Source organism: Lissotriton helveticus, chromosome 5_1, assembly GCF_964261635.1.
Source record: "Lissotriton helveticus chromosome 5_1, aLisHel1.1, whole genome shotgun sequence".
NCBI lineage: Eukaryota > Metazoa > Chordata > Amphibia > Caudata > Salamandridae > Lissotriton > Lissotriton helveticus.
In genome coordinates, this window is record NC_136065.1 from 1,834,062,369 (window position 1) to 1,834,080,775 (window position 18,407).

General features: G+C 50.3%; 1 long non-coding RNA gene across 1 annotated transcript in view; it reads right to left on the minus strand.

Moving 5' to 3' along the window:
* Positions 1-11,889: 11,889 nt before the first annotated feature.
* Positions 11,890-18,407, minus strand: part of LOC144755874 (uncharacterized) — a 499,059-nt gene continuing 492,541 nt past the window's right edge. Inside the window, exon 3 of the long non-coding RNA XR_013594983.1 lies at positions 11,890-12,021. This is a non-coding gene — a long non-coding RNA (uncharacterized LOC144755874). The remainder of the gene's footprint in view (positions 12,022-18,407) is intronic.

The window sequence follows — 18,407 nt, forward strand, 5'->3', positions numbered from 1 at the left end:
CTCCCAGGACTCGGGAGAAGACCATTTTGAATTCTTCTAGGGGAGAGAGAAAATCAGAGCACCCACCGCCACAATGCCGCTGGCCGCGCGACGCGAAGGGGAGATAACGCGAGACAGCGTCTTAGTGACACATGCCTCGCGAGCAAAACGTCATCAGCGCGACGGTCAGGGTGCCGCCCCTTTGGAGGTGGCCAATGCAGGGCGAGCATGTAAGGTGGTGGGCGGTCCTGGGGCCTTTATGTAGGCCAGCCTGGTTCTGTCCTTCCTCTTTCCGCCGCGTTTCGTCCGGACTACTCTGCGCTGTTCAGCAGCGGTTTTGACCCTCACTCCCACTTCCAGGCCGTCCCTGCATCGTGGGACGGTGTTCGGTCGTCTCGCGTCGGATGCGTCGTGTAGAGAAAGGTATGTGCTCCCAACGGGCTTCCCCCCCGGCCCCGTCCCTGGGCAGGACCAGGTTGTATGGGGCCCAGTGGCATCGGCCACGGGGGAGGTTAGTGGTGGCGGGTGAAAGGTTTAGGCGGGAGAATACAGCTTTAGGTGGCGTTCTCGATCGCGGGCGGCTTAGCACTTCTGAGTTGCTACCAGGCGGGCGGTGAGGGTTGCTCCTCGTTTAGAGCGTTAATTGCCGGCTTTACCGCCTCCTGATTGAATGCGTGTTAGTGCCTTCTGGGCGCTTCACTGACACCCCTACCCCCCCTCCTAACGCGGGGACTCGGCTCGGGCTAGGAGTGGCGCGGCTTGTGGAGCCGCTGTTGAGTGCCCGTGGCCGGGCAGGCGAGGCCAGTTAGTATATGGCCAGTTAGGATGCCCGCCGGCCATTGGCCAGAGGAATGGCCTAGTGGCAGGGCAGTCGGCGTTGTACCTCGGGTAAAGATTGGGACGGCCATTTTAGGGCAGTCGGCGTTGTACCTCGGGTAAAGATTAGGACGGCCATTTACGATGTCGGACACGGGGGGAGTGGTTTGCTTAGCGGCCGTGGCGGGCTAGGTGGTATCGCAACAGTCTTTGAGCTTCAGCGAAGGCGCTAAAACATCCCGCGATTCTGGGCAAATGCTCGGAAACACTCGGTTAAATAGGTTATTTAAATCATGAACCTCCCAGCACGCATAGCGCTCTTGTCTTCAATAGGGCCTAGGGGAAGGTATTAGACTTCTGTCCCAGCTAGCGTATAGCGGGCCGTGTACTGACTCTCCTCACTGCCTCTAGCTGTCCTCCCGGGACTCAAACTCGAGTCCGGTATGTGGCACAAGCATTGTAAAATTTAATACATAAATGCGTGCTTCTAATGCGATTGGAAAGCACCGGCGGAGTACAGGGCGATCTGGAAGCAGATGGACAGTAAGGGTACCTCTGCGGCAGAAGGAGACAGCAATACCTCTGCCTGGCACAGTAGGGGTGCCCGAGCCAAGAACCTGGAGCCGAGGGGGTTCCAGTAAACAACGTCGGCGCCCCGTTAGTCCTTCGGGCGGTCGGGGGGCCTAAACCGACCGGGGGTGTGCCTCATCGCTCCGCCCCGACAGGGGGGGCGGGAGTAAACGAGATAACTATTAAAGTATTGCACCGTCAAGAGCATCGACTTACCGTGCAAATTGGCTAATTAGGCAGGCGGGCCAGCGAGGGGCTGCCGTCTTGGATCGCCTGTAAGTTGACCCACCTATCTGCTTTGTATGCAAATAAACCTGCACCACCGTTTTCCCACAATTATGTCTCTTGAGTCTTCTTGGTTGTAATGTATTGGGTGCATGTGGAGCGAGCGATGGCGGTGTGGGCACTATGAGGAATTCCGAGAAACCCCAAGAGAGCGCCACCGGCTGTAACCGTACATTGTCCCGGCCAACAATGCGCAGACAGCACCGCACTTCATTCACAGAGACCGGGCAGCATTCTGCCGCGCGCAGGGTCAGGTCTGAGCCCGTCTGCTGGAATGCAGCCAACCTCTTGACAAGGACTCGTACAGTCAGCCTGGAGCTGGCCCGGCCTCGGCAGCACAGAGCACACACGGATCTGCACCAATCACGTGCCTGGAATGGGGGCAGCATGGGACCACAAGAGGTAGCAAGAGAGGGAGGGTCTCAGATAAAAACGAAGAGAGCACTGGGAAATTAAAGATAATGATAAGAGGAAACATTACGAGCAGAATCTGAATATGTAGCTACACTCATTAAACACCATACAAAGTACTGGAAACTACCATGCTGCGTTAATGCAGGATTTAGAACATATTTTAGAATGCTCACTTGTATACTATAAAGTATTGACAAAGGCAGTAGTTCTAGCCTTTTGGATCCATTGGCTCTGCCACTGTTTTTAGAGTTGCTGAGCAGCATCTAAAATACTGTGCAGCTTGGTTAAAGAGGAGAGCAAATTAAAATGTTGTAGGGGCGTGCTTACAAAATGATGCGGACACTTTTTTTTCTTTTTATTCACTGATCTGAGTTGGATCAATAAATTTTTAAAAAGTAGAGCAAAAAAAAAATCTTTTTTAAGTGGGTGCGGGGAAGCTTCACAGAAGGCGCATGTGGTTGGAATCAATACAGAAGGCAGAAACAACATGGAGGGAAGTGGGAGAAGCACACACCGTGGGTAGCAGAGAGAGCAATGTGGCCCACAGAGGAAAGAGAGCACACAGGCAAGAGAGCATTGTGGAACTAGGGAGAGAAACACATGGGCAAGAAAGAAATGTGGAGGAGAAGGACACAAGGATGAACGCAACATGGAAGGGGGTGCGAGAAGCAGCATTCAGGTGAGAGAGAGCAACAGAGAGCATGGGGGAAAATAAGTACACAAGGGAGACAGCTGGAAAAGACATGCTGTCATGGAGTACTTAACCAAAAAGCTAAAACTAGTGCCTGAAAATTAAGCAGGGGAAGGGCACAAGTAATGAGGCTGTGCTCCAGGGGAGGGATAAACACAAAAAGAGGAAAGAAGGATCACACAAACTAACAAATAAAAAGTAAGCAAATGAGAGTGACAATAAACTAAAGCCAACCAATGATAAGGAATAGGTGGGCCCTAAGCCCACTGGAAGCTAACAATGGGTCTCTTTGCAAAACCGACTACTTGCTCTGTTTGGTAGGTAAGACCTAAAAAGCAGTTAGTGATCAAAGACTCAATCGAAGGTTACCTGATGCAATAAATACTTGTTTATACGTTGGGAGCTTCTTCAAGAAAGCAAAACCAAAGGGGATGATGAACGGAGTGTTGAACATTGCAAGCACTCAACCCCAGTCAACTGATCTGGGTTTAATCCATCATCATTCTTTAGCTCACTCCTCCACCCCAGTTCAGACATGGCCATATGCAAATCAGTCTGACCCTGTGCCTCATGGGAACAGTCCAGCCAGAACTGCCAAGCCATGTCTTCCCTGGACCAGAAACAAACATCCTGGGACCGGTTTCTGGCTAATCAGCCGTCATCAGCCAGGCTAGTTTGAATCCAGTGGCAAAGTGAGCAAGGGACCCACGTCTGGGCATACCCTGCCAATTGGTTTTGCTTTGTTGACCTAAGTTGTTAATATACGTAGACCAAAATCACAAGTGTGAATTTAAGAAGAAAATCTTTGTATTTTCAGCACATATAAGCTGATATATTTAAAACTGCTACTTGAGTGATAAATCATGTGGTATTTGGGAGACGTATTACTAACATTACTACCCTGGTGCCAAGGGCATTGCAGATATGGCTGTTATGTATTACCCACATAGAGGTATTCCACATTGACACAGCTGGCAATCCTGCCCGATTCACTGAGGTGCTCATTGCTATGCTGCCCACTAATGTAATCTTGTCTAATGGGGCAACTATTACAATACTAATAAATTAGTAGCGCAGGATGATTTTCACTGATCATAAGTAGCTCTTAATGCTGAAAAGGTTGGAGACTCCTGGTACAGACGGGCAGCGGACGCACTGATGTATTCGTAGGGGCAGCTGATGGGTGGGATATTCAGACTGAGGGATAAAAAATGAAATATTAGCTGAGGGAGTGACCTTGCTGACTCGTGACTCCCAGATAGTCGCACATTCCCACTCCTGCTACAGATAGCCATAGAGGGGTATGGCCCTGCTGCAACAGGATATCCCTCTGTGGTACACCACACATCTCGGTTCCTTACTCACTAACAATTGCACGGGCTGCCAGGCCTGCAGACAGAAAATCGGTGGGAGAGACTGCCCCTATCCAGAAATAGATACACTGGAGACAGAGTAAAAACCAACACACTTAAATAGAACAAAAGAGGCACACATGGCAAGGTTCAAAGGAATTCGACAAGCTCTGTAATATAGTGGTGTTTGGTTAAAGCACGCCCGCACCAGGCCATGGCTCACTTAAATCACAGTGTCGTATTACACATCGGGGCACAAAAACGCAGCGGTTTTGCTCAATATTGTGCCATGGTGGGGGGAGTCAGCGACTTAGCCTAAAACTAGTACCTCAGGGTGTCTGAAAGGTCTGGGGTAGAGTCAGGCACATAGCAGTAATTGGCTTCCCAGGGTCGAGGACAAAGAGCTCCACCACCCAAAAACACTATTAAACGATCAGAAGTCGACTTTCTTTGGACGCCACTATGAGTGTGTCAGGACAGTGTTCAAAAGGATGCCGCTAGGGTCAGTGTCCAGGGAGTGCCAAGGGTCATCAATGAATGAATGAATGATTTAACACAGTATTTTATAGCGCAACAGTATATCAGGTGCAGCACTACAGAGTTGGTGATGACGTGCACGGACTGATTTTGTATACAAATCTGCAGAAATCTGCCTTTACAGCACGCCAGTATTATCCAGCTATATCTCAGAATATTAGTAACGAAAGTATCGTCTGACATGAATATCCAGGTCTGAATATTGTTTTTAAAAAAATGCATCGTTTGGATGTAGATTTTCTATTAATTCCAAAGGGGCAATATTTTTGTTAATAATTGTTCATGACACAATATTTATGTCAGACGATATTTGGGCTGGGGTGTTCTACCACACCAACACTGTTCGAGGATGCACTGGGCTCGTGTGTGAAGGCACACAAAAACTCTCTGGTCCAGTTCGGAAAGTTCAAAATAAACATGCAAACCACTTCATTACAAGCTCAAATTCAGGTTTGGTGTTCACACAACCTGAATTTGCATATGTGTCTCATTTTACCCCACGATAGAGTAATATGACAAATGTGTGAATCCTGTTTCATGGCCAGGGTCAAACCTATGGAAACCTCCTGTCAAGAGCAGGAGTAAATTTATCTCCAGGTTGGATGCAGACTATTCACAAAATTGGTGATTGTACTTAGGAATCCACAAGACTATGTCAGAAGAATGCGTGAAAACCTCAGAATTTTAGCTGTACCCTAGGTTTGCGAATTCGTGAAATTTACAAATCTGTAGCTATGCGACGTAGTAAACCTACAAGTGCAGATTTATTAATTTCTTTGTGAATCAGGCCCAGTGTGTCCCAGCATTACAGCCTGTGCAACAGGTTATGTAACGGAATGTCTCTCAGTATTGTCTGACAGGAGCACAACCATCTCCGTGTCACTGCTGCACAAAATTGCAGCATTCAGTATATGCAACCCGGCCTCAGTTCAAGGTCCTGAACACTTCAGCAGGAGATGTAAAGAGGGATGAGAGCAGCACGAGCCTGCTAACCAGTGGAAAGACTACCATGAGTGGCCATTTGTTACATGAAATGGACATAAACAAGCATTGGCAAAGCCAATAAGTGTCGCATATGTGAGGGCTATCTGACTTTGTCAATGTCTTTTAACCATGTTGTCCAGCAGCATGGCTGCTGTTGAGCATGACTTAAAGGTACTGGTGTGACGTAGAGCAGAGTGTAATGGAGTAGAGTCACATAGAGTGGAGTGGTGTAGAGGAGAGTGGCATAGAGTAGAGTGGCATAGAGTGGAGCGACGTACATTGGAGTAGCGTAGAGCAGAGTGGTGTAGAGTAGAGTGGTGCAAAGTAGAGTGCTGTAGAGTGGCGCAGAGTGGAATGGAATGGTGTAGAGTGAAGTGGCATCAGATGGAGTGGCATGGAGTGGAATAGAGTATGGTGGCTAAGAGTAAAGTGGCATAGAGTAGAGTGGCGAAGAGTAGAGTGGAGTGGTGTAGAGTAGCACAGAGTGGTATGGACTGGAGGGACATAGAATAAAGTGGTATAGAGTGGAGTGGCAAAGAGTGGTATAGAGGAGAGTGGCATACAGGGGTGGAGATGAGTGGTGTGGAGTACAGTGTAGTGGCGTAGAGTGGTGTGGTGTAAAGTAAAGTGGCATAGAGTGGAATGGTGTGGAGTGGCACACAAAAGCATTGTGTGGAATGTAGTGGCATACAGTTGCGTGGAATAGACTATTGTGGCATGGAGTAAAGTTGTGTGGTGGAGGAGAGTGAAATAGAGTGAAGTAGAGTGGAGTAAGGTAGCGTAGAGTGCAGTGGTGTGGAGTGAGATAGTAGAGCAGCATAGAAATGAGTGACGTAGACTAGAATGGCATAGAGTGGGGTGAAGTGAAGTGGAGTAAAGTAGAGTGGCATGGCATAACGTAGAGTGTCGTAGAGTGGTGTATATTGATGTAGAGAGGTGTAGAGTACAGTGGCATAGGGTGGCATGGTGTAGAATACTGTAGAGTGGTATTGTGTGGAAAGAAGTGACATAGGGTCTAGCGAGTGGCGTGGAATGGTGGAGAGTAGAGTGGTGTATAGTGGAGTGGAGTGGTTGATGTGCAGTAGAGTGTCGTAGAGTTGGATGGAGGGAAGTAGAGTGGCATGGAGTAGAGTGGATTGGCATAGAGTAGAGTGGAATGGCGAAGAGTTGAGTACAATAGAGTGGTGAAAAGTGAAGTGGAGTGGCACAGAATTGAGTGGTATTGAGTAGAGTGATGTAGAATGAAGTGGCTGTGGAGTGGCATAGAAGAAAGTGGCTTAGAGTGGAGTAGAATGGAAAGGAGTGGTATATAATAAAGTGGCATAAAGTAAAGCGGCGTGGAGTAAAATGTCATAAAGTGGGTTGGTGTATAGTGGTGTGAAGTAGAGTGGCGTGGAATGGAAAGACGTAGAGTAAAATGGCATTCAATGGCATAAAGTGGAGTGGCATAGAGTAGAGTGGAGTGGTGTAGGATAGAGTGGCATAGAGGAGAGTGGCATAGAGTGGTGTAGAGTAGAGTGGCATAAAGTAGAGTGGCATAGAGTAAAGTGTAATAAAGTGCCATAGAGTTGCAATGTGTCGAGTGTAGTGACTTTGAGTGGCATGGAGTGAAGTGGTGTGGAGTGACATAGAGTATAGTGGAGTGGCATAGAGTAGAGTGGCACAGAGTAGAGTGGTATAGGATGGAGTGTCATAGAGGAGATTGGCATAGAGTAGTGAAGAGTATAGTGGAATGGCTCAATGTAAGGGGAGTGGTGTGAAATACAGTGGAGTGGAGTAGCGTAGAGTGGCGCATAGTAGTACAGTTGTGGGTGTGAGTAACTAAAGCTTCAATAGAGACAGCAGATAGGGTGAAAGCAACAAAAACAAGAAGCTATATTGCTGTGTTAAAGTAGGAAAGCCCATTGCACTTCCAGGCATAATATTGAAAGGCTTATGTAATGAAATAAAAATGTGTCGCAAAACAAGAAAGAACAAAGATGAGGAAGAACACATGCACTTGGTCCATGCTCCAGGGAGTCGCTAACACAAAAAAGGAAGGGAAGCCTACGGGAGCTAAGCAATCGAAATATTGTGAATGAGTAAATGGTATGCTGTGGGTCGGTTGTAAGCCCACTGAATTGTAAACATTACGGTTTGCAGCACAGCACACGTGCTGAGAAGGTAAAACCTAAAAAAGCGACTATCGGTCAAGGAAGCCAAGAAGGCGGTCGTAAGTTAGGAGTACTCGGTGATCTCCTCCATTATCCACCATAATCTTGAAGCCCCAACCACATCGCATCACATACAGCCCATACCCACTGCTCCCCTAAACCAATCCTGGGAACTGACTGCAGCTCCTGTGGGTGTCTTCAAGAAACCACATTGGAGGATAGGGCTGTGGTAGGACCTTCCACGCTCAATGCGGGAAAGCCGCTGTGGGATTCCAGCGCCGCTGAATGGCTGACCCCAAGGCCCTGTGCAAGAGGACTCATCATCAGGAGCCCCACAATGCTGGCCTGCGTTGAAGACCAGAGGTGGTGCCATGGGTTGCGATGAGGTCCACCGGAGAAAACGGGCCCGTCTGCATCCATACTTGTTTCCCTCGGAGTCCCTGAAAATCTGGAGGCAGCTCTGGGAATTGGGTGTGGTCTGCGTGGCCTCCCGGTGTCACCACAGACGGGAGATTCTATAGCAGGAGTGCTGTGTCAGTGGCGCTGTCCGCTGAGCCAATCTTGAAGTGAGCCCCCCAGCACTGGCCTGTGACATAGGCTCAGAGCGGCGTGATGCAGACTGCTCTAGGGCCCCCTGCAGAGCAGAAGCCACCCAAGTATCTCGATTGTTGCCCCATCAGCCTCACTCTTAGGATGCCCAAGTCCCTGATCCTAATCCTCGGCCCTACCGCCTACCGCCCTTACTGCCCCAAACCTGCAATGGGGGGTATGGTTGGCCCGGGGGAGCTTCTAGAACATATGGGCCGGCCACAACTGTCTGGGTCTATACAAGAGGACCCCCACCAAAACCTAAGTTGTGCCCGCTTTGATCAGATTGAAGGTATACAGGCATGGACTACACCGGGCCGCTCACCGAGGGTAGCGGGGGCTGCTAGGGTCTGACTGGCAGGGGCGGAGGAGAGGGTGCACAAAAACACTGGGGGCAAGGAGGCCAGCCGCAAATACATAGAGCAGAAATATAGCCACCAAGAGAGACAACATTTTGAAAGGATCGCAGCCACACCGGTCACCAGCCTCAAGGCACCTAAGGCCACACATAGTTCCTGCCTGTGCAGCCTTCCCACACTTTATGTTACACCCACATTCAGACTGTGGCAGGAACATGCGGCTAGAACGAGGACTAAAAACACAGTCAAACATTTGATTTGATTTAAATTTATAAAGCGCAACACATGCTGAAAGGCGTCTAGGCGCTGCCTGAATTAAAGAGGACTGCAACTAGTGCATGAGAAATTTAAAAAGCAGAGGTAAACAGCCAGGTTTCAAGAAGCTTTCTAAAACCCAAATGGTTGGGAATGTTCCTTAAATGCTCAGGCATTTGGTTCCAGAGGTGAGTGATTGCATGCGAATAGGTTCTACCTCTCCAAGAAGCTTTAGAAATGGTTGGAACCCACATTTTATTAGCTGACGCTGAACGCAAACGTATGTTAGAGATGCACCATCTAAGTATGTCTCTGAGCAGGGAAGGGCCCACTAGAAAGAGTGAATAATGCACTATGAAAAGTGCTTTAAAGGCAATTCTTTTTTTGATGCGCAACCACTGTAAATCGTACCTGGCTTTTCATACGGGGTTCGAATTGTTTAAATATTTTTTAGCACATGGAATTTCTGCATTCTGCAGCCTCTGGAGTCTATTCAAAACATTTTGTTATGCTCCCACACCAAGAGCATTACAGTAGTCTAACTTTAAATGCACCAGGGAGGTGGCCACATTCTTCTGCAAGTCTGACGGTAGAAATGGAAGAATTTTCTTCACCACTTTTAAAGAGTGGAACCAGGAAGTGGCCAGAGATCTGGTTTGGTCCTTACAGGAAAGCTTGGAATCAAAAATAATTCCAAGATTCCTTCCTTTGGCCCCAGGAGTAGGAAGAGGACCAAGCGCTGGTGGCCACCGCGAGCTGTTCCAATAGTACGACTTATCCTTTCCAAAGAGAAGAACCTCCGTTTTTTCAGAATTCAGTTTTAGGCACCGGGAAGACACTTTACTGTTTACGGTTGCTGGGGTGAGGGCTGTGGACAGCGTCACATCCCTTCCCCTACCTCAGTACCAGGTGGAGCAGCAATACTGCCCTTGGGCACACACAAGCCCTTAACCACCTGATACCACCTGTACTGTTTTCCGCTCCACCCTATGGTCCTTTTCCAGACATGAAATAATGGCGCAGAGCGGGTGGAGTATGTCTGCGGTTTTCTCGCCAGAACTAGGGAAAACCAATAATGGAAAGCAGACCCGATATCTCCGGATCTGTGAGAGTATGATTTCTTTTTTATGCCTGTAGGTGTGCTCTACCGATATAAAAATAACTTTATAAACCGGCCCTTAGGAGTTGGGACAAGCGAACGAGGCCATCCCAGGCCTTCAATCTCCCTAGTCAAATAAAATGAGCCCCATTTGTGGTAGGGATAGAAGTGTTCTAGATGTATAACAATACGAAAAAATGCCATAACTACTGTTTATAAATTTACGAGATATCAATAATTGTGGCCAACAGTCTAATTTCCCCAAAGCTCTGACAATGTACATTACTCACTTGAGAACAAGGGTTCCTCGGACATCCTGGTTCTCATGAAATCATGGGATACGCTACTTTATCTCCGCTTTAGCAATCTGGTAACCAGGAAGCGAGACTCCCGAGCTACACAGCGTCATTCTTCTGACACAATGAGCAGCCTACGCTTGGCTCTCTGCTTCACAAATAACTCCAAAACAAGAATACGCATTTATGCAAAAAAGACTCAGCTTGCTTATAAAAACACGCATTGCACTGTCAAACAGTCCCGTTTAAATTCGGTCTTGGGGTCTGCTGCTGTTTTATTAGTAGGAAACGTAAGAATGTGACATACCAACTAGGAGTGTGTAAAGATATAGTCACGTTTTGTGCAGTTGTCGATTAATACCCACTTTCAGGTGGTGCGCAAAGGTTTCCACTTTCTCTTCCTGTGTTTACATTGTTCTTCTTTCGCAGGTTTTAGTTGGTGATGAAACCAGATGTGCCTTTCCTCAAAACCGTATTTTGCCGAAAACCCATAAGTGGTTTCAAGACGAGTGCAGATAGCGCGTAGCCCTGCCTCACAGGTGGCTCAACGCTTGCGAGAGAAAGATACATGCACTAAATGGCACACAGGTACACAAGATCAAGATGAGGGAGTATGTGGTATTAAAGTCACATTTTTCAAACGGAAGCCTAACTCCTGTAAAACTTTGGAACCATGGAAACATTTTTGATAATTTTATGAAACTATACAAAAATTAGGAGTAAAAACCCTCGTAAATTCCAACAATTATTTTTTTTCGGTGAAGGAGAAGGCACATTCCCGGTGGCTGCTCTCCCAGAGGTCGGGTTTCCACAATCGATATTTATTTGAGTTTATAAGGACCGCCAAGACACCACAACATTAATTCCAAGATTATGCAACAAAAAAAGATAACATTGTGACACTGGACTGAAAATTCTAGAAATTATTCGTGTTCTTTTTATGTAAAAGTGGCTTGTTAGCTAACACCATTTCACTGCTGGTGGCCTATTGGTCTTTGATTGAAAACATGTTCTATAGTGGGTTGTCTCATCTAGACCCTGAAAATGTAAGGGGGACACTTATCCTGTAGTCGTCAACTATTTCAGATGGGGGTGCGATGGGTAAAATGCTAAATTGTGTACCGTTTCTGGAAATATTTCTGCTATTCACATCACATTTTATAATTCTATATTTTCCTTTTTTAGTAACAAACTCAAAATCAAAATAATGTATGTGGGGCAAGGCAATTGCAGGGAGTACACGTAGAATGTGTCACTCTCTTCTTGTAAGGCCTCAGCCTCCACCATATTGTGCTGTGTCTAGAACTCAGCTAGTAATCTCTAAAATGTCCCCTAAGACATTTGTTCGGCCCTTTCTGATAGTAGTGCATCCATACTATCCAATACCTTATTTTATGTCTTCACTTTATTGTGTATCAGCCATTTAAAGTAAACACAAGAAACTATAATTCCCATGAGACCTTGGGAATACCACAACAATAAACACCCCAATAGAGTCCAAAGGTAGACTGTCTGTCCACTTTCACCCAATCAGGATACTCCAGCCGGTCCATAGTCTTCACTCACTGGCCATTCCTCCTCTTTCGTCGCACAAGATCAGCCTCCATCAACACTTCATGCATCCTGTTTGCTTGCGTCCCTTCCTGTAATCAAATGACATAGTTTTAGGAGACAATCATGGCTAAGGATTAGCCCTGAAAGGGAAATGGCACAGATAAGTATCCATGAGAAAACAACGTATTTACAATCAAATACAAAGCAGAGTTAACTTAAAACATTATTCACTCCCACGGAAAACCTGGGAGTGAAGCACCTTTTTAATAGAAGATCGTTCCTTGTCCAGCGAGATAAAGGTGTTCATGAACTACCCCAATTCTTTAATGAAGGGATCCCCAAAGAGGCCGCCCTGCGCAACTGGACCCGCTTACGAGTCTGCCAGATCCCCAAGTTTGGGATCTACCTTGATAAGCAAGGATCTGCTCTGCTCGGTAGACAAGGTGCAGTTGGTGTTGCCCAAGAAAACCCCGGCGTGTTGCGCCCATGACACAAGGTATCTGGGGAGATGAGGGATCAGATATAAGCTCCTCCACCATATCCAGGATCTTTATGAGTGGGCCCAGAGTGTCCAGTAGCTTGTCCTGGTAAACCCGCCAGGACCTATCTATCCCCTTTTTGGATCCTTAATGAACTTCTGCAGGAAAGTGGACATATGTGGGTCTATATCGAGTGTTAAGGCCCTCTACCTTCCGAGGATCGGCGGGGGCATTCTGCCCTGGGACAATTGTGGGCGTCCTCCAGCGGTTTCCTGAAGCGGCTCACCACTTATTGGGCAACTTTAGCTGATGGAGCCCAATCCGAAGACCTTGGGTGAAGGATCTCATCCGGATCCAACCTATCTGCACACAGACCCTGGTCAACATGAGCAGCAAGGGTGCAGGCGGGGGCTGGCGGGGGGAAGGAGACGAGGAGAGACGAGGAGAGACAGGGTAGGAAGGGGCCTGCGTCGTCATCAGTGTCCCTGTGATCTCCTTCGGGGGGTCAGAGGGGGGTACTGGAGGAGCAGTACTGGCTAAAAATGCCTGTTTAAGCCCAGCTAAAGCATCCAGGTCCACTCCCACATCGCTGGTACATTTCGCTGACAGAGGCTGTGAGTCAGGGGGGATGCATCTATATTCCTCAAGCGACCCTTGACCCTGTGACCAGGTAGGTCGCTCCCTCTGCCATCGCGCAGACCCCCGGTGTGCTGCTGCCGCCTCTCTCCAAGTTGTCCGCCGCTCACTGCCGCGGACCGGTTTGTACTCCTCTGTTGTACTGTTTTCCTTCTGTTGACCCCCTCGTGCCCCTTGTCCCCCATTGCTGTGTTTTCTTTCCTTCTGTTGACCCCCTCGTGCCCCTTGGCCCGGACTGGCCGTTGCGGGCACCGTTGCGGGCACCGGGCAATCCCCCGGTGCGCCGCAAGGGTGGAGGCCGATTTTGGGTCCTGGGGGCCGTTTTTGTTACATGGCCGTTTTTGCAGCCCTGTAACAAAAACGGCCGAAAACTGGTCCCGGCAAAGAGCTCGTCGCACCCCCAGGGGGTCGGCCGAGCACTTTGCCAGGGCTGGTTTGCGTTCTCAGTCCGGCCCTGTTCGTGCCTCTGGTCTCCGAAATTGCCGTTCTCTTTTCCTTCTATTGACCCCCTGTGCCCGCTTCCCGTCGCTGCGTCCCCTGCGGCCCCGCCCCCTGGTTTCCCATTCGCCGCCCGCTCCCGCATCCTAGCTGCTCCTCCCTCCCACATCCCCTCATATGGAGGCCGCGCGGTGGTGAGGAGAGCGACCCTTGACCCTGTGACCAGGTAGGTCGCTCCCTCTGCCATCGCGCAGACCCCGGTGTGCTGCTGCCGCCTCTCTCCAAGTTGTCCGCCGCTCACCACCCCGGACCGGTTTGTACTCCTCTGCTGTACTCTGTTTTCCTTCTGTTGACCCCCTCGTGCCCCTTGTCCCCCATTGCTGTGTTTTATTTCCTTCTGTTGACCCCCTCGTGCCCCTTGTTCCCCATTGCTGTGTTTTTCTTTCCTTCTGTTGACCACTCGTGCCTCTGGTCTCCCAAATTGCCGTTCTCTTTTCCTTCTATTGACCCCCTGTGCCCGCTTCCCGCCGCTGCGTCCCCTGCGGCCCCGCCCCCCCCGTTCCCACATCCCAGCTGCTCCACCCTCCCACATCCCCTCATATGGAGGCTGCGCAGCGAGGCAAGCCCATCTGCGCCCGTCCGCACCTGGACCGCGCCCAGCGCCAGAACCCCTGGCCCCCGCCGAAGCCAAGCGACCCGACTAAAATACGACACTGCCACACTCCACGCACTCAACACCGGCCGACCGCCTGCCTGCTACCGTGCCTCCCTGAAGCGCACCCACGGTCCCTTCACCTGCCAAGCCTGCAAATGTAGCTGCCTCCGGACCTGCACCCCACCCTCTGGACCAGGCAACAACAACAACCACCTCAAGTGTATTCTGCTTAACACCCGCTACGTCCACAAGCACGCAGTTGAACTCTGGGACCTCCTCGATACAACAGCGCCGGACGTCGCCTTCCTCACGAAAACCTGGATGAACGCCTCCACAGCCCCCGACATCTCCATAGCCATCCCGAACGACTACAAAATCACCCGGAAGGACCGCGTCAACCAAACCGGAGGAGGAATCGCCATCATCTACAGGAACACCATCAGCGTCACAACCAACTCCGAAGACACCCTCACTGCAGCTGAACACCTACATTTCCAGATCCACACCGACCCCAAAACTACCCTCAGACGAACGCTCATCTACAGACCCCCGGGTCCACGCACACAATTCAGTGAAGCCATCACCGACTTCATCAGCCCACACGCCCTCGCCTCGCCAGACTACATCCTCCTAGGGGACCTGAACTTCCACCTGGAGAACAACAACGACAGCAACACCACCACCCTGCTCGACAACCTCGCCAACCTCGGACTCAAGCAACTGGTGAACACCCCCACCCACTACGCCGGCCACATGCTCGACCCCATCTTCTCCACCAGCAGCCATGTCACCTTCAGCCACTCCACCGGACTTCACTGGACTGACCACAGCTGCATCCATTTCACCTTCAAGAAGATGACATCCCACCACCACCCGCAACAGATCCCCCACAGATTCTGGAGCAAAGTAACCACCGACCAGCTAACCACAGCACTGATCCAGAACCCACCCACCGACACTACTGACACCAACGCCGCAGCCCACAACCTCACACAGTGGATCTCCAACTGTGCTGACGCCGTTGCACCACTGAAGAACCCTCCAGGCAAGCCCGGCAACAAGAAAGCCACATGGTTCACCGACGACCTCAAAGACTCAAAGAAATCCTGCCGAACCCTCGAGAAAGCCTGGCGCCACGAACAGACGACAGAAAACCTGACACTATCATCGCACCCCAACTCCGGAACGTCATAAACAACTCCCTCACATCCGCCACCTTCCCAGAGAGCTGGAAGCATGCAGAAATCAACGCCCTACTGAAGAAACCCTGAGCGGACCCCAAAGACCTCAAGAACTTCCACCCCATCTCTCTTCTCCCCTTCCCTGCAAAAGTCATTGAGAAGACTGTCAATAAACAGCTGACTGCATTCCTCGAGGCAAACAGCTCCCTCGACCCATTCCAGTCAGGATTTCGAGCCAACCACAGCACCGAAACAGCCCTCATCGCAGCCACCGACGACATCAGGGCCCTGCTCGACAACAAGGAAACTGCCGCCCTCATCCTCCTTAACCTCTCAGCCACCATCGATACCGTTTGCCATCGCACCCTAATATCCCGCCTGCTCAACATTGGGATCCAAGGAAAGGCCCTTGACTGGATCACCTCGTTCCTCTCTGACAGAACCCAGCGAGTCCGCCTCCCTCCCTTCCGCGGCCATCGAGATCATCTGTGGCCTACCCCAAGGCTCCTTGCTCAGCCCTACCCTCTTCAATATCTACATGAGCCCCCAAGCCACCATCGCACGCAAACACAACCTCAACATCATCTCCTACGCCGACGACACCCAGCTGATACTCTCCCTCACCAAAGACCCGGCCACCGCTAGTATCAGCTTCCAGGAAGGAATGAGAGACGTCGCGGAATGGATGAAGCTCAGCCATCTGAAACTGAACTCAGACAAGACAGAGGTCCTCATCCTAGGACCATCCCTATGCGCCTGGGACGACTCCTGGTGGCCCACAGCGCTGGGCTCCGTACCGACAACCACAGACCACGCACGCAACCTGGGATTCATCCTGGACTTATCCCTCACGATGACCAAGCAAGTCAACGCCATCTCATCCACATGCTTCAACACCCTGCGCGTGCTCCGAAAGATCTTCCTGTGGATCCCCACTGGAACCAGAAAGGCGGTCACCCAGGCCCTCGTCACCAGCCGACTGGACTACGGGAACCCGCCCTCTATGCTGGAACCACGGCCAAACTGCAGAAAAGACTCCAGCGCATACAGAACGCATCCGCACGACTCATCCTCGACATCCCTCGCCACAGCCACATCTCCGCCCCCCTGAGAGACCTGCACTGGCTCCCCGTCAACAAGAGGATCACGTTCAGGCTCCTCACCCACGCACACAAAGCTCTCCACGACATGGGCCCCGAATACCGCAACAACCGCCTCACGTTCTACACGCCAACCCGTCAGCTTCGCTCCGCCAGCCTCGCCCTCGCCACCGTCCCACGGATTTGCAGAGCCACCACCGGAGGAAGATCATTCTCCTACCTGGCTGCCAAGACGTGGAACTCCCTCCTCGCCCACCTACGACTGACCCAGCACCACCTCACCTTCAGGAAACACCTCAAGACCTGGCTCGGTAAAAGCCTTTTCCTATGTAGGAGGCTATTTTACCGATTCGGTAAATAACGAATCGGTATTTACCGATTCGGTATTTACCGAATCATCATTTACCGATTCAGTATTTACCGAATCGGTAAATGACATGTAGGAAGCACTGTAAACAGTGCTTCTGGGCTTTAAGAATTCGTTATTTACCACCAACTATTAGTTGGTGGTAAAGAAGGAATTCCTATGTAAATGCATAAATGTGTTTTTACACCTGTTTGAGTTTGAGTTTAAAAATATTTATAAAGCGCACGTACACCTGGCGGTTTCATGGCGCTATCAGGTACTGAGCCCGGGAGGGCAGGAGGCAAAGGAAGGTGGAGAGAAGCAGTTTATGGGGAAAAGGCTTGAGAAAAGAGAAAAGTTTTTAGGGCTTTGCGGAAGAGTGTGTATTGGGAGCAGGATCTGAGGTGGGCAGGGAGAGAGTTCCAAAAAGCAGGGGCGAGTGTAGAAAATTTCGTGCCACCCCACTTTTTGCGTTTAAAGCGAGGAACTATGAGCAGTTGTTGGGCGGATGAGCGTAGCTCCCAGACAGTGGCGTAGGGTTTGATTTCAGAGGAGATAAAGGCAGGGGCTGCGCAGGCCCGAGCCTGAAAGGTGATGCAGCCCAACTTGAACTGGGCTCATTCTCGGATAGGGAGCCAGTGTAGGGACTTGAGGAGGGGAGTGACGTGATGGGATTTGGCCAAGTTGAAGACCAGGCGGGCCGCCTGGTTTTGGACCAGCTGGAGTCGTATGCATTTGAGGGATCTGTTCCTATGTAACACTGTTTTTGAGCGGTTGTCCGGATCGGTAGCCTGTGGTTGGTTAGTTACAGCAGGCTGCGCTATTTTATCTGGAAGTGAGTTGGCCAGGTTAGAAGTGATGATCGATGGGATGGCTGGCGCTTGAAAGCCACAGGAGGGACATGTGGGGGTAATGTCGGTGTCACTGAAGTCAGTTTTAATCGGGTGGTCGCAGCAGCGCTGGTCAAACCTACATAGATCGGATTTAGAGTATCGTAGGCCAGGAAAACGAGCAGGGTTTCTAGCACTAGGCGCGGGTCCGGCGCGGACGGGCGCAGACGGGCTTGCCTTAGGCGCGCAAACGGCGTGCCCGCTGCGCTCGTCAGCTGCGCGTCCGGCGAATGCACATGTCTTATAGAGGAGATGAGGCGTAGGTGGGGAGGCGTGGCCGACCGTAGTGGGCGTGGCCTTGGGAATCCCCGTCAATGGCATCACAAGACAGTAGTAAGCCGCGGCAGCGATAAATCCGCTACGCGGGAAACAAAGTTAGAGGTGCAGCTAAAGTTTTGGGTGCCCAGGGAGCAAAGGCAAGTTTAAAAACACAGTATTACAGCAATTGTTAAAAATGATTATCGAGCGATCTGTCTCCCGGCTTCCGCCTCCGGAGAGCTATATCTTTGCCGTCGCGCTAGCAGTCAGCGCGTTAAGTAGGCATAGGTGTGGGGGGGCGTGGCCGACCATAGTGGGCGTGGCCTTGGGAATCCCCGTCAATGGCGTCACAAGAAAGAAGTAAGCTGCGGCAGCGATAAATCCGCTACGCGGGAAACAAAGTTAGAGGTGCAGCTACAGTTTTGGGTGCCCAGGGAGCAAAGGCAAGTTTAAGAACACAGTATTACAGCAATTGTTAAAAATGATTATCGA